This window comes from Anarhichas minor, unplaced genomic scaffold (genome assembly GCF_050575085.1).
Source record: "Anarhichas minor isolate MPS153535 unplaced genomic scaffold, ASM5057508v1 ptg000055l, whole genome shotgun sequence".
Classification (NCBI taxonomy): Eukaryota; Metazoa; Chordata; class Actinopteri; order Perciformes; family Anarhichadidae; genus Anarhichas; species Anarhichas minor.
Genome location: NW_027466501.1, coordinates 925495 through 938396, shown reverse-complemented (window position 1 = coordinate 938396; position 12902 = coordinate 925495). Strand labels below are relative to the sequence as shown.

General features: G+C 40.1%; 2 pseudogenes; one reads left to right on the top strand and one right to left on the bottom strand.

Moving 5' to 3' along the window:
- The first annotated feature begins 248 nt into the window (after positions 1-248).
- Positions 249-7428, top strand: LOC142931958 (NXPE family member 3-like; annotated as a pseudogene).
- Positions 7429-8425: 997 nt separating this feature from the next.
- Positions 8426-12475, bottom strand: LOC142931864 (angiopoietin-related protein 5-like; annotated as a pseudogene).
- Between the last annotated feature and the right edge of the window lie 427 nt (positions 12476-12902).

The following is a 12902-nucleotide window of genomic DNA, read 5'->3' as shown; positions in this document are numbered from 1 at the left end:
GACGGATGATCAATCAAAGGAGTTTCCTGGGTGACTGGATTTAGTTTGGTCCTAAAGATTGAAAGCTGAACATGTCACACTATTAGTATAGAGAGGGAGGATTTCACAACTGGGTTCAGATTTAAACAAGTTTTTCATTCACAAGTTCTATTCTTCAGCATTACAAGGTGTCAATAACCATTTGTTATTTTTATATATATTTTCTCAATCCAGTAACTGATGCTGAAGGTGAAGACTAATCACTGATCATGAAGGCCACATTTTGTACAAGAAGGGAGTTCTGCGCCCTCTTCCTCTTTCTGACTGTCTTTGCCTTCATCTTTGTGCTACGTCACATGGACATTCTGGAGGTGAGAAACTGGTTTTAGTGGGATTGTGTGAAGGGTGGACCCTGTTTGAAATGTTGAATATTAGTCAGGTTTTTGGATATTGTTTTAAAATGTGTGTTTTAATGGTCTTCATTGCAAATAAATACAATTTGAGTTCAATTGTATTTTCCCTCTCAATCCTGCACCTTGACTTGTGGACAGCAGCAGCTCCTGTAGTTAAAGGACAAAGCTGGCAGTATTCTATACTTTAGACCAAACCTCCATGTGTTACAACCCACTGGTTCCCATTCGTTCTTACTGAGACATACATCTTAACAAAAGGGTCAGAAGTATATCGTTTTAAAAAAGCCCCATGAAAGTTTTTATAACAGGTTCTATTTTCTGCCTTTTTTTTTTGCATCTGTTGTATCTCTGACTGAATATCCCAAAACATGAATTTCAGTGAACAAAACCTTGAAATCACACACCAAAAACAATCTTTGAATTTAATGTTCACTTTCTTGCCTTGTGTAAAACAGAAAGCAAGAGTATCTTGACACTTTTCCCCTGGGTTAATGTTAGGAACAGTTGTTAGCAACCCTCCAGAAAATATTCAAATCTTGGCCATTTTACTCTTTTTTTCAGTGCATATGCTTGATGTATCTTTGACACCATCTCTCTCCACCCCCTGCCAGTTTCAGCCTAAATTCAACTCCACCATCATCATGCCGAGAGTCTCCACTCACCCGAACGAGATTCGCAGCTTCTGCACCTTCCAGCCACTGTCCCCTGAGGACGCTCTGGAGGAAAGTCTCATACTAGACTCCACTGCTTGGCCTGAAACTCCACTTTTGTCAGCTCCTATTTCCCTGGAGCAGACCAGTGATCCAGCCCACAGCACCTTCACCATTCTACCAGGGAGGAAAGGGGGACAGTGGCATGTTGGGGATCAGCTGGAGGTCATGATACAAACCTCTGACTTCCAGGGTCGTCCCAAGAAGTCTGGGGGGGACTTCCTACTCGCCAGTCTGCACGACCGGAAGCTTGAAGCAGGTGTGGCTGGGCAAGTGGTGGGTCATCTGAATGGGAGCTACTCTGCTGTATTCTCTTTGCTCTGGGAAGGAGACGCACAGGTTGAGGTGATGCTAAAACCATGATGTTTAATGTAATGGTATTGTAAGTGTTTTTAATATCATAATTCATTGTTCACGAAGCCCTGCCCTAACTGTTGCTATGCCTGTTAACTTCCACTTCTCGCACAGCACATATGCAGTTTGTTCAGCTGACAGATTTACGACTCAAAATCTCAGTCATTGCAGACTCTTTAATTTCAGACTGAAGCAGGTTCTCATGATTGTAGATTTTTTTTCATCTGCAAACTGTCACTAGCAGATTTATTTAACTGTAGCTACCTAGTTAGTCCGAGTGTTATAATTATGATTAAAAAATGCTAACATAATCCTGTTTGGCTGATGTGGATGGTGCACATAACGTCTCAGATATCAAGATTGGCTGGAGTTTTAAATCCAATGAAACAGCACTGCCAACGTTAATTTAGTCTCGAACAGCAGCAGCCAGGAGGCTCACACATATTGGGGAAACACTACACAGTGGATGTGCTAGTTCTGAAGGTAACTTTAGAAAATATATTGTTACCTAACCTCTACATACTCCTTGGTGTTGGAAGTAAGGCTAGGTTATTATGTCATCTTGGTTGTCAGGTTATGAAGGTAGCCAGTTGGTCAGATGTTCATGCTAAAACTAGCAGATTACATGAAAGCAGACAAACATAATTAATTCCCTTGATTTATAGAACTGTTTTTCTTGTGTTTTTTAGTTTTGAACAAGTTCAAAAAAGGACAACTCCCTCTCTAAACACTTAACATGCAGAGTATCTCTCCTACAGTCCCATGCACACCACTTCAACATGTTTAGAGCTTGACAGACCTGCCATGCCTAGGTACTGTTGCTAAGCTTTGATTGGACAATTGTTGTTCAGGGAAGGGTTTAAATGAATAGACAATTCTCCAGAGATTATGGTCTGATGTCAATCTGGTGCAGAATTTGAAGACATGAATCTTTATAAATGTGACGTGTGAAGCTTCAAGCAGTATGCAATGTATTTGTCTGTATTGATATGACTGACCATGATTGGACTTGGTGAAAACTCTGGTTCTCTATCCCATCAGGTGACTCTGGTTCACTCTGGTGAAGCCATCTCAGTTCTGAAAAGGCTGAACAGAGAACAGCCCAATAGGATTTACTACAAGAGCCTCTTCAGCTCAGGCTCACTCTCTGAAACCACCCTCTGTAACGTCTGCCTAAGGCCAACCCAGCAGCCGCTGTGCAACTACACTGACCTCCGTACAGGCGAGCCGTGGTTCTGCTACAAGCCAAAGAACCTGAGCTGTGATGCCAGGATCAACCACTACGAAGCAGGATACAAAGAAAAGGTCCTCAATTCCAATGAGGAGAAGCTCTTTCAAAGGTGAGGGAGCAGAGAGACTGGAATTTTGTGTGACTTCTAAATATGCAGATCCAGTGTTACCTTTGTATCTCCTTGATGGAATGTTTCAGAAGTTTGTAACTACAGGCGGTTAAGATTGAATATTAAGATGTTTTAAAGGTATTGCAAATCAAACAAACCAGTCTATATCATACAAGTTGACTTTCATTTGGAACATTAGATAGTATTTGCCTTGATTCATTTTTGTTTTATTGTAAATTCATTGTGATGTCATATTATTTTGGATGTAGTCTTTTCATAAACTTTAAGATGCACACTTATTATTTTTTTGCCACTTGGGAGCAGCACAACAAGTGGATATGGCTAAAATGTGAGCAAACACTGGCCTATTTAACACCAGTTGACATGGAGACACATTATTATTCATTTGGAGTTGTGTCTAATATTTCTTCTCCTTTTAGCTGTATTTTGGTCTTCACCGATGAGGGGGAAATATCTGCCTTAATCTAAATGTGCCGCTATGTTCAACCTGCTAGTCGCTAACATTGTCTGTCTGCTGTTTAGTGGTTGTAGTGCACAATTGCCCTTCACTTAGCGGGCAACTGTGGCTAAGTGGAGAGCAGGATTGTCCTTCGATCAGAGAATAGGCGGTTCGATCCCCGGCTCCACTAGTCGCATGTCGGTGTGTCCTTGAGCACGACATACCTTTAGTAGCTAGCATAGCATATGTCCTAACCCGAATTAATCATGTGCTAAAGTACTCTGCTGTTGTTAGCTCCACACGTTTTAATCTACAAATGTAACATTTTAGAAATGCATATCTCCTTCCAACCTCTCTGGGCAACGAGTTTCACTATTACACAACGTTTAACCATGACTAGCTCCAGATCAACAAAACTAACCTGAAAATGAAGTAAATCTGAAGGCAAGGCAAGGCAAGGCAAGTTTATTTGTATAGCACATTTCAACAACAAGGTAATTCAAAGTGCCTCACATAAAACCATTAAAAGCATCAAAACATAAGGCAAAAGAAAAGGAGATTTAAAAACAATTAAGAACATACATTGAAACAATAAAAACAGTGTAAGAAGTAAAATACAGTAGTAAAATGCAGAAATGCAGGAAATTGATTAATATATTAATTGAATCTGGTTCAATTAATTAAAGGCAGCATCAAACAAGAAAAGTCTTCAATCTTGATTTAAAGGAGCTGAGGGTCTCAGCAGACCTGCAGCTTTCTGGGACTTTGTTCCAGATATGTGGAGCAGAAAAACTGAACGCTGCTTCTCCATGTTTAGTTCTGACTCTGGGAACAGAAAGTAGACCAGTCCCAGACGACCTAAGGGGTCAGGATGGTTCATAAGGTAGCAGCAGATCAGAGATGTATTTTGGCCCTAAACCATTCAGTGCTTTATAAACCAACAGCAGGATTTTAAAGTCAATTCTTTGTTTGACAGGAAGCCAGTGCAAAGACCTCAGAACTGGAGTAATGTGATCCACCCTCCTGGTCTTAGTGAGGACTCGAGCTGCAGCGTTCTGAATCAGCTGCAGCTTTCTGACAGACTTTTTACAGAGACCTGTAAACACACCGTTACAGTAGTCCAGTCTGCTGAAGATAAATGCATGGACAAGTTTTTCCAAATCCTGTTGAGACATAAGTCCTCTAATCCTTGATATATTCTTCAGGTGATAGTAGGCTGATTTTGTAACTGTCTTGATATGGCTGTTCAGGTTGAGGTCTGAATCCATAACTACAACCAGATTTCTGCATGTAGATGTTGAACAGAAGAGGCCCCAGTATTGAACCTTGGGGAACACCACATGTCATTTTAGTCAGCTCTGATGTGTAATTAGCTACAGACACAAAGTATTCTCGGTCCTTCAAGTAGGATTCAAACCAGTTAAGTGCTGTGCCAGAAAGTCCCACCCAGATTTTTAGTCTTTCTAGTAGTATGTCATGGTCGACCGTGTCGAATGCAGCACTGAGATTAAGTAATACTAACACTGAACTTCTGCCATTGTCTGTGTTTAAGTGGATGTCATTGAAAACCTTAACAAGAGCAGTTTCAGTACTGTGGTGCTGTCGAAAGCCTGACTGGAAGACATCAAAGCAGTTATTTACGGCCAAGAATTTGTTCAGCTGTTGGAAAACCGCTTTTTCAATTATTTTACTTAAAAATGGGAGGTTTGATATTGGCCTATAATTTTTCATTGTTGCGGAGTCTAAACTAGCCTTCTTTAGGAGCGGTTTAATAACTGCAGTTTTTAGGGCTTGTGAAAGGATTGCATTAGAGTTTATAGAGCAGAGCCCTATACTTGTCAGAGTTGGCCAAAGCTACACTTTGATTGACCAGTGTGCGTTAGATTGGCAGGACTAACCAACGGGTCAATTGGTTAATCAGCTTTCCGGCATGAAAGAGCTGCATCCATAAAATATGTTGATGAGAACGGTGAGACTCAACCAAAACAATTTAGTTTGCCGGCCGTCAAACTATGAAATGCTAAAACGTTGTGTAGATAGTAATCGTTATCTCTGGGTTCATCACTGTGAAGCACCTTCAACGTGATACAGTTATTGGACCCATTACTTTTGTGAACATTTGAATTTGTGCCATTACATTTAAAAAGTAAGTTTTGTGTGATCTTGAATGAACTTTCTAGCAGTTGATTCCCATTTGTGTTTGAGTGCTTGATTTTTCTAGTTTGGTTAAATTATTTTAAATGTTTGCCCTCCTTTTGTATCTATGTCCTGAATGTTGAAGTGTTTTTAAGAGATATATTATGTGTGCTTTTCTTCAGCGATGTCAACATGAAAGTCTACATTCAGGCTTCAGGACCTGCTAGTGTCACCGTGTTGCCACAAAAAGAAGGTAAAGCATGATATTGAATTTTAATTTATCACTGTTACTGCCACAACTTCCTATAACAATAATTCAAAACAAAATATGTTTCAGACAATGGTCCTCATGCAAGAACCACTTACAAACAGATTTGTTCTTTAGTGGCTTGTATGAATTTATTTTTAACAGTTGTCCAGAACTGTCATAACAGTCAATATTGAGTCTGAAATACCTGTATAAATTACACTTAATAATTATGTTTACATTTTACTCTGCGATTTCAAATTATAGGCTAATATAGTTCTAAATGCATTCATACAGCCTAACTTCATCATCATTCATTTGTACTGGCTTTTGATGCTATTGTGTAACTCCAATATCTACAGTATTTGACCATCTCATACTACAAAACAAGTTAAATAGTTTGACCCCTTTCCGTTGCAGTCATCAATGGTGAGACATTTTTCATATGGAACCATTTTTTCTTTATTTCAGTGACAGTGCGACCCTCAGGTGACACGGCAATAACATTTATTGTATCCCATCCCTTGATTTTAGCAGGTCCTTTGCTGTTAAAAATTTGAGACTTTTCTTTATGGATCTCTGAATGCAGGACTTCAATATAGGACATATATGGTATTATTGGGGTTACTTATAATTCTCTTGAATGCCCACTCATTTATGCATAAGTGGCATTCATCATGTTTACGCTGGTCATTGACACGGTTATCTGAAGTTAGGAGTGTTTGCTGAATCTGTTGTGGTACACTCGTACGAGTTTACCGTACGAAGAAAACATATGAGAAAGTTCAGGAAAAAGCGTACTACATTCTTCTGGGTAGCATTCTCCTCAGCTGATAGCAGTGTTTATAGTTTCTCAGGAGTAAGGATAGTACTTGAGAGGTTCATACAATCACTTTATACTTTGGTTTTGTTTTTTCATGGGGTAACCCCACCCATATTCTTTAACTTCCTCTCAGGTCAACCACAGGTGAAGAGCAGCACTGTGACATCTGGACCCTCTGGTTATTACTACCAGGGTGTGTGGCGAGCACTAGGTGGCACCACAGTCACCACACGCCTGCCATCAGTCAGTGTCTGAAAGGCAAGGTGGTCCACATGTATGGAGACTCCACCATCAGGCAGTGGTATGAATTCCTCAACGCAGCTCTACCAGGTAGCTGATCCACAGGGATTTCTGGCAACAGATGATTTTGTTCCCACTGCAGCTAAATGTGTTCCCCGTGTCATACTATCAGGTCTTAAGGAGTTTGACCTGCACAACCCGAAGAGAACTGGACCTCACATGTCCTTGGACGATGCAAACAACATCTTGATGACGTACCGCTGCCATGGTCCTCCTATCCATTTCCCCCCCATGGACACTAGAGTGCTTCATTACATTGCTAATGATCTAGATGGCTTAGTCGGAGAACCCAACATTGTCGTAGTTTTTACCATCTGGGCTCACTTTGGACCTTTCCCCATGGAGATCTACATCCGGCGGATGCAGAGCATCCGCAGGGCGGTGGTGCGGCTGCTGGACACGACTCCAGGCACGCTGGTCGTCATCCGGACAGGGAACCCCAAAGCTTTGACGTTAGATGTGACGATTAACTATAGCGACTGGTACTCGCTGCAGCATGATAAGGTGCTCAGAGCCATGTTCAAAGGACTGAATGTCCATCTGATTGATGCCTGGGAAATGACCCTAGCCCACCATCTGCCACATAACCTCCACCCACCACCTCCCATTATTAGGAATATGATAAACCATCTATTGTCCTACATATGTCCTCAAAATGGCAGCTAGATGTTTGTGTCTTGGGGGAGAGGAATGTGGATTTAAGCACACATTGAGTTTACATGTTATCTCTGTGTTTCCACCAAATTCTGCATTATTCCAACTCTCCCGTGACATCACAATAATCCAGGTGCTGTGCAAGGTAACAGCTAGCCTAGCTATGTTGAAAGGTAACAGCTAGCCTAGCTATGTTGAAAGGTAACAAAATCCATCTTCCAGCACTTCTTAAGCCCACTAATTAACACTGTATATCTCTTTTTGCTTTGCTTTCTGAGTACAGCCAACTTTAAATTCTTTCTGACTGTGACTTTAACAAAACCTGTATATCTGGCTCACTATAACATATACTCCAGATACTGTTGTTATCCAGCAGAGTGATTCCCTTGTTTTTGGAAATGTATAATAAACGCCTTAACATTAATCTATACCCTTACCTTAACAGCCATATATTTATAAAAGTCTCCCTCAAGAAAAATGAATGTGTTTTATGGCTCAAAAGAACAGAAAACAAGATTATTTTCATAATGTAACAGTAATATTTTTACATGATGTCAACTTTTGATATTAAGTTTATAAGGGTATTGATGCCACACATTGTTTACAGAAAAGTCCTCATGTAGTAATAAAGTGTAGCTACTCATTGTTAATCAATTGGTGTGATTTTCTATTAGGAATTTAAAAGAAATAGACAAATCAAGGGTTCTGCAAACAAATATCTTTAATGAATATATATGTACTTATACTCAGGTGTTAATGACAATGGAATTAATGCACTTAGCCTGTATGTGGAATTTCATTAATAAAATCAGTCAAACCTCAATGATGACGTCATATACCATACATACATATGGATATATACATATCCTGGAAATGTGAACAGTAGGCCCAGTATCTTAAAAAGCGAATTGTTTTTCACATATAAAAGAGTAATTTTGCTTAAATGTAATACCAGCCTTGATGTGGGACTAGAAAAGCCAGTATGAAGTTAAATGTGGGTTGGGTCCCCTCACGCAGACTTGATCATCCTTCTGGGGGCCGTCAGGGAGTAAGGCGCATGAGTTTTCTAGGTTTGCCAGTGGAGGCCTGAAGCCCAATCGACGTGTTCACCACTAGGATGCCAGTCTCCGTTCAGAGCCGCAGCGGCTGTACCACCAACCGCCACCGTCTGAAGAGGTACAATCCATTTGAGCAATGTCACCAACGATGCATGGGGAGCAGCCGTCGCTGCCGCGATCGACGGTGCTGAAGCCATTCTGGTCAATGCCTGAATAGGCACCACGGATGGCATCACCTGTGGACAAAGTTGGAAATCGTTGAAGCAAGTTTAGAATTCAGAGGGTGCCTTTTGAAATGCAATGTGTGCGGAACAGTTGCCACTGTGACCACATGTGGCAGTTACAAGATGAGTACAGAGGAGACAGTGAACCTTTTCAGTAATGCCAGTTAGACTTAAGTTTGCCAAAATTAGTTAACGTTTGCCACCATAAGCTACTGGTCATACCAGACTAAGTAAGGATGGAGAAGTAAAACCCCTCAGGGTAGATTGGGGTGCATTTGATTACTTCTGAATTCCACTTTTGAAAGAGGAAATTGTGTTATTTCCCTCTTTCAAAAGTTATATTGACTCGCTTTAAAGCTGCCATAGCATTTTATTATGTGTAGACCAACCCTTCAAAGAGAGCTTAGACAGAGTTTGTGCTGAAAGCAGATGGTGGAAGAAGGCATAGGGGAAATAGTGGGAAGTAACAAGTTGAAAATGTCCACAACCATAAGCACTAACAATATGACTGTGGTCTGATTGAAGGTGGACCCCTAAGTACCCGAGGTGATATAGTTGAAACAACACTAAACATGAAAAACTCAATTTTTCTGGGCTCACAGGCTGCACAATTATTTTGACGGCGTTAGAAACTTCTGCACTGAGCAGCTTTCATTTACATTTATCAAAATGCTAAGGTTCAAATGACCGTGGCAAAAAGACCTCTCCAAACAGCATAAATGGAAGGGAAGTAAATGGGATCAAATTTGTGTATCACTAAAAGGCAAAGGGAAAAGATGGAATGAGAAAAAAGCAGCCATTCAAAAGGCCTGCAATACCTGCATCTCCTCTGTATTTCCCGACATGCAGTTTGAAAGCTGCTTTTGCACTGCCCAACCTGAAGTTTCTGTACTCGGCAACAGTAGTAGCATCTTCGTGGTCCCACAGGTCGACCCTCATGGTCCACTTCTTGGTCTTGTTTTTGGGCCAGGAAGAAAATCTTCATCAGAGTGAGCCAGTGGTCCTCTAAGGGAATCAGCAGAGCACCAGAACAAGATTCAGGTTTTTTTCCGTTACGACTTTGCTTTGAGTTGTCATTGCTGCAGGATGCAGGGTTTTGAAAGTTTAAGATTGCAATTTCTGAAGTTCACACAATGCTTTAGTCTAGGAGTAATAAATGTATGTGTGGTAGAAAATGTGCATATTGAGTTCACAGTGTAATCTAAACTACGACTCTTATATATATACATACATATATATATATATATATATATATATATATACATACATATATATATATATATATATATATATATATATATATATATATATATATATATATATATATATATACCAGTTGAGCCTTGACATTCTTTTGTATCTGAATTTAATGCCGTGGTTCACCTGATAGGTCACATGTACTTGGTGTACATGTGATCTACCAGGTGAGCCATGACATTCTTTTCCATGACTTTCTGTTCTATGAGTTGATCCCCTGATTTAGTTTAGCCTTAGGTTTTCTCCGGGTTCTCCAGTTTCCCTCAAAAAATAAATAGGTTATGTTAATTGGTCTATCACTGACAGGGGAAGTGAATTCCTTCTTCAGATGTTAAGACTAATTTACATTCTTTCATAAAAATACATACACTTTTGGGCGTTTTCTGGTTTCGTCCCACAGTCCAAAGTTGTCTGTGTCAGCTTTGAGAAAATAGTGATGTGGTCTAATAAAAAAAATAAAATAATATATATATATATTTATAGTGATTTATGATTAGTTATTGTAATTGAGAATTTAGGAAAATTCAAAGTGTTTTATGATGCAAGGCATCTCAAAGTGCTTTGCTTCTAAAGGTCAACAGAGAACAAAAGTTATGATGAACTCATTTGTAACTTTAGTACAGTAGTACGGTGTAACATGCTCCCAAAGCAAGAGTCTGTCCATTCATGGTTAAAGGCTCTGGTCTCACTGATCACTTTTCTCTTCTTGGAGAATGCCATGTGAAATAACTTCTCTGACTCACGTAAAACTCCTACTCTTGCGTGTGTTTGTTTGCATGTGCGTCTGTGTATTGTTGTCATCCCGCAGCGTTTCCGTCTCTCAGTTGTCATCTGCGCCACGGAGAGCACACAATCTGCAGAGTCATGGAGAGGAACTTATCTTTACATGGAGGCTCTCATCGGCATGCTGAGCAAACGTCAAAGTTTTGAGACCTTATAGTGTCAGATAAAGGTGGCTAAAGAAAAGAAATAAAGAAAAAACACTCCCCTCCTACAGTTTTGTCAGTTTTCAAGTTATTTAGTAATTATTTATATTTAAACTAATTCCAATATAAATTGGTTCATTTGACATTTACAGTGACATTTAATGCACATGTACAGTACCCCTAGGAATGTACATGTGCATCTGTTTCCTAGCATGTATAACTGTTAGCACAAAGTGAGACCAGTAGATGTCAGCATAGCGGAGGAAAACAGCTGCCAAATAAATAGCAGAATGAGTGCCAGGGCCAAAGCTCTAGTTAATGGGAGGCGCCCGGTATTGACAGAAAAGAAGATTGTGTGAAGTAATAAACACCATACCTCTGGTTATGCTGCATGAGTCTTTATTCAGTTTTAGAACTCTTCCATCGTGAGTCCGGCAATGTGGAAGAAAAGAGTGTAATGCTAAATCGTTGGAGCGTTCTTTTAACTTTAGATGTCGTCCCCTTAGAGAAATATTTACTAAGAGTCTGCAGTCATGCTAAAGGTTTATGAGGCTGTACTCATGCTGCCTTCCTAAAGATTCGGAACTCGGAAATGTACGACCTGCTACTAGAAAATGTAAAAAGTAAACCCACTTAAAGTCGGACTTGTTGTGTGGAAAGACATCTGACAATGAATTATACGTGGACAAGTTGACAAAGCACACAAAAGCTGATCTTTCATTTAGTCATACATTTGAATATTTCCATAATGTATGCAGTTAATATAAATGATGAGGTCATTTTGAATGTGTATACGATATAATTTGAGGTCTAAAACAAGGTATTGTACAGACTTGTTGCAGAGTATGTCATACTTTTGTATCTGAATTGGTTCTTGTGGAGTTGGAGGATCACCATTGTATGCTATGGAGTCTGCGCTCTCACAGCTGGAGCTGTCTGTGTCTGAGAATCCATCTCTTGAGTCAGTTGATTCATCACATTCATCTGAATCATATGGGGGGGAGACGACCATCAAATCATCGGCAGCATTTGCATAAGGAGAGGTGTCCATGTGATCTACCAGGTGAGCCATTGTAACAAAACAATGGTTTAGGGCTTGACCTGGGGTGATTCTTGTTTCAGCATTTGGATCGAGCAACCGTTTTAGGAGATTTAAAAATTCCATTATGTCTTCATGTTCAACACAAGTAGTTGCATTTGAGTAGAACTCTACCGCTTCATCCAAAGTTCCGACAGTGTCGAAATTCCACTTTGAAATTGTCTGGATACCGGTTGCCTCCTTGTACTCTTTTGATGTCTTCAGTCTCCATCTTGAATTGGGAGAGCAGTGTTCCCTGTTGAAATACTGGTTGGTGTACTTTCCAGCATTCAGCAGGTGGTCTTCTGGCTGGCCGAGTAGATGGCAAACAGTTTTCATTACGTTGTATGTTGAGTAGTCAGTGAAGAGGTCACGGTCAAAAAACAGATGTGCGAGGACACAGCCCAGTCCCCACATGTCGATGGCTTCAGATATGGGGAGGCCCAAGGTCACCTCTGGAGCTCTGTATGCACAAGGTTGCATAATCATTCCTTCCGCCAACCTTTCTGCCGCCATTGTGAGTTATAGCCTCATTTTGCTGTGGCGTAATAAATGTCTTGCCACTACTCAACAAAAGCTCTCAGCACTATGAAATTGTTGGATTTTAGTATATGCAATCAGTTTGAAGGCTTACAATCTGTTTAAAACTTCACTTTTCATTATAAAACTGTTCATCTAACCTTCCCTGTGGTTTCCCAGGTTTAAAGTATTAAGCATGCTAATAATACAATGCACCTTCTCTAAATGACTCTAACAAGACTATGTAATAACATTAAAAGATACTGGTATATAAAACACAGTGAAACAGTAGCACAAGTAAAAAAGAGTCAAAGTCAATCTGCTGTCAGTACTTTGTCAGTGGAAGAAATGGATGTTCCTCTTTGTGACTCACTTTAGAGGAACACATGTGCATAACCTCCACTCATACTGAGTAGCTAACAGT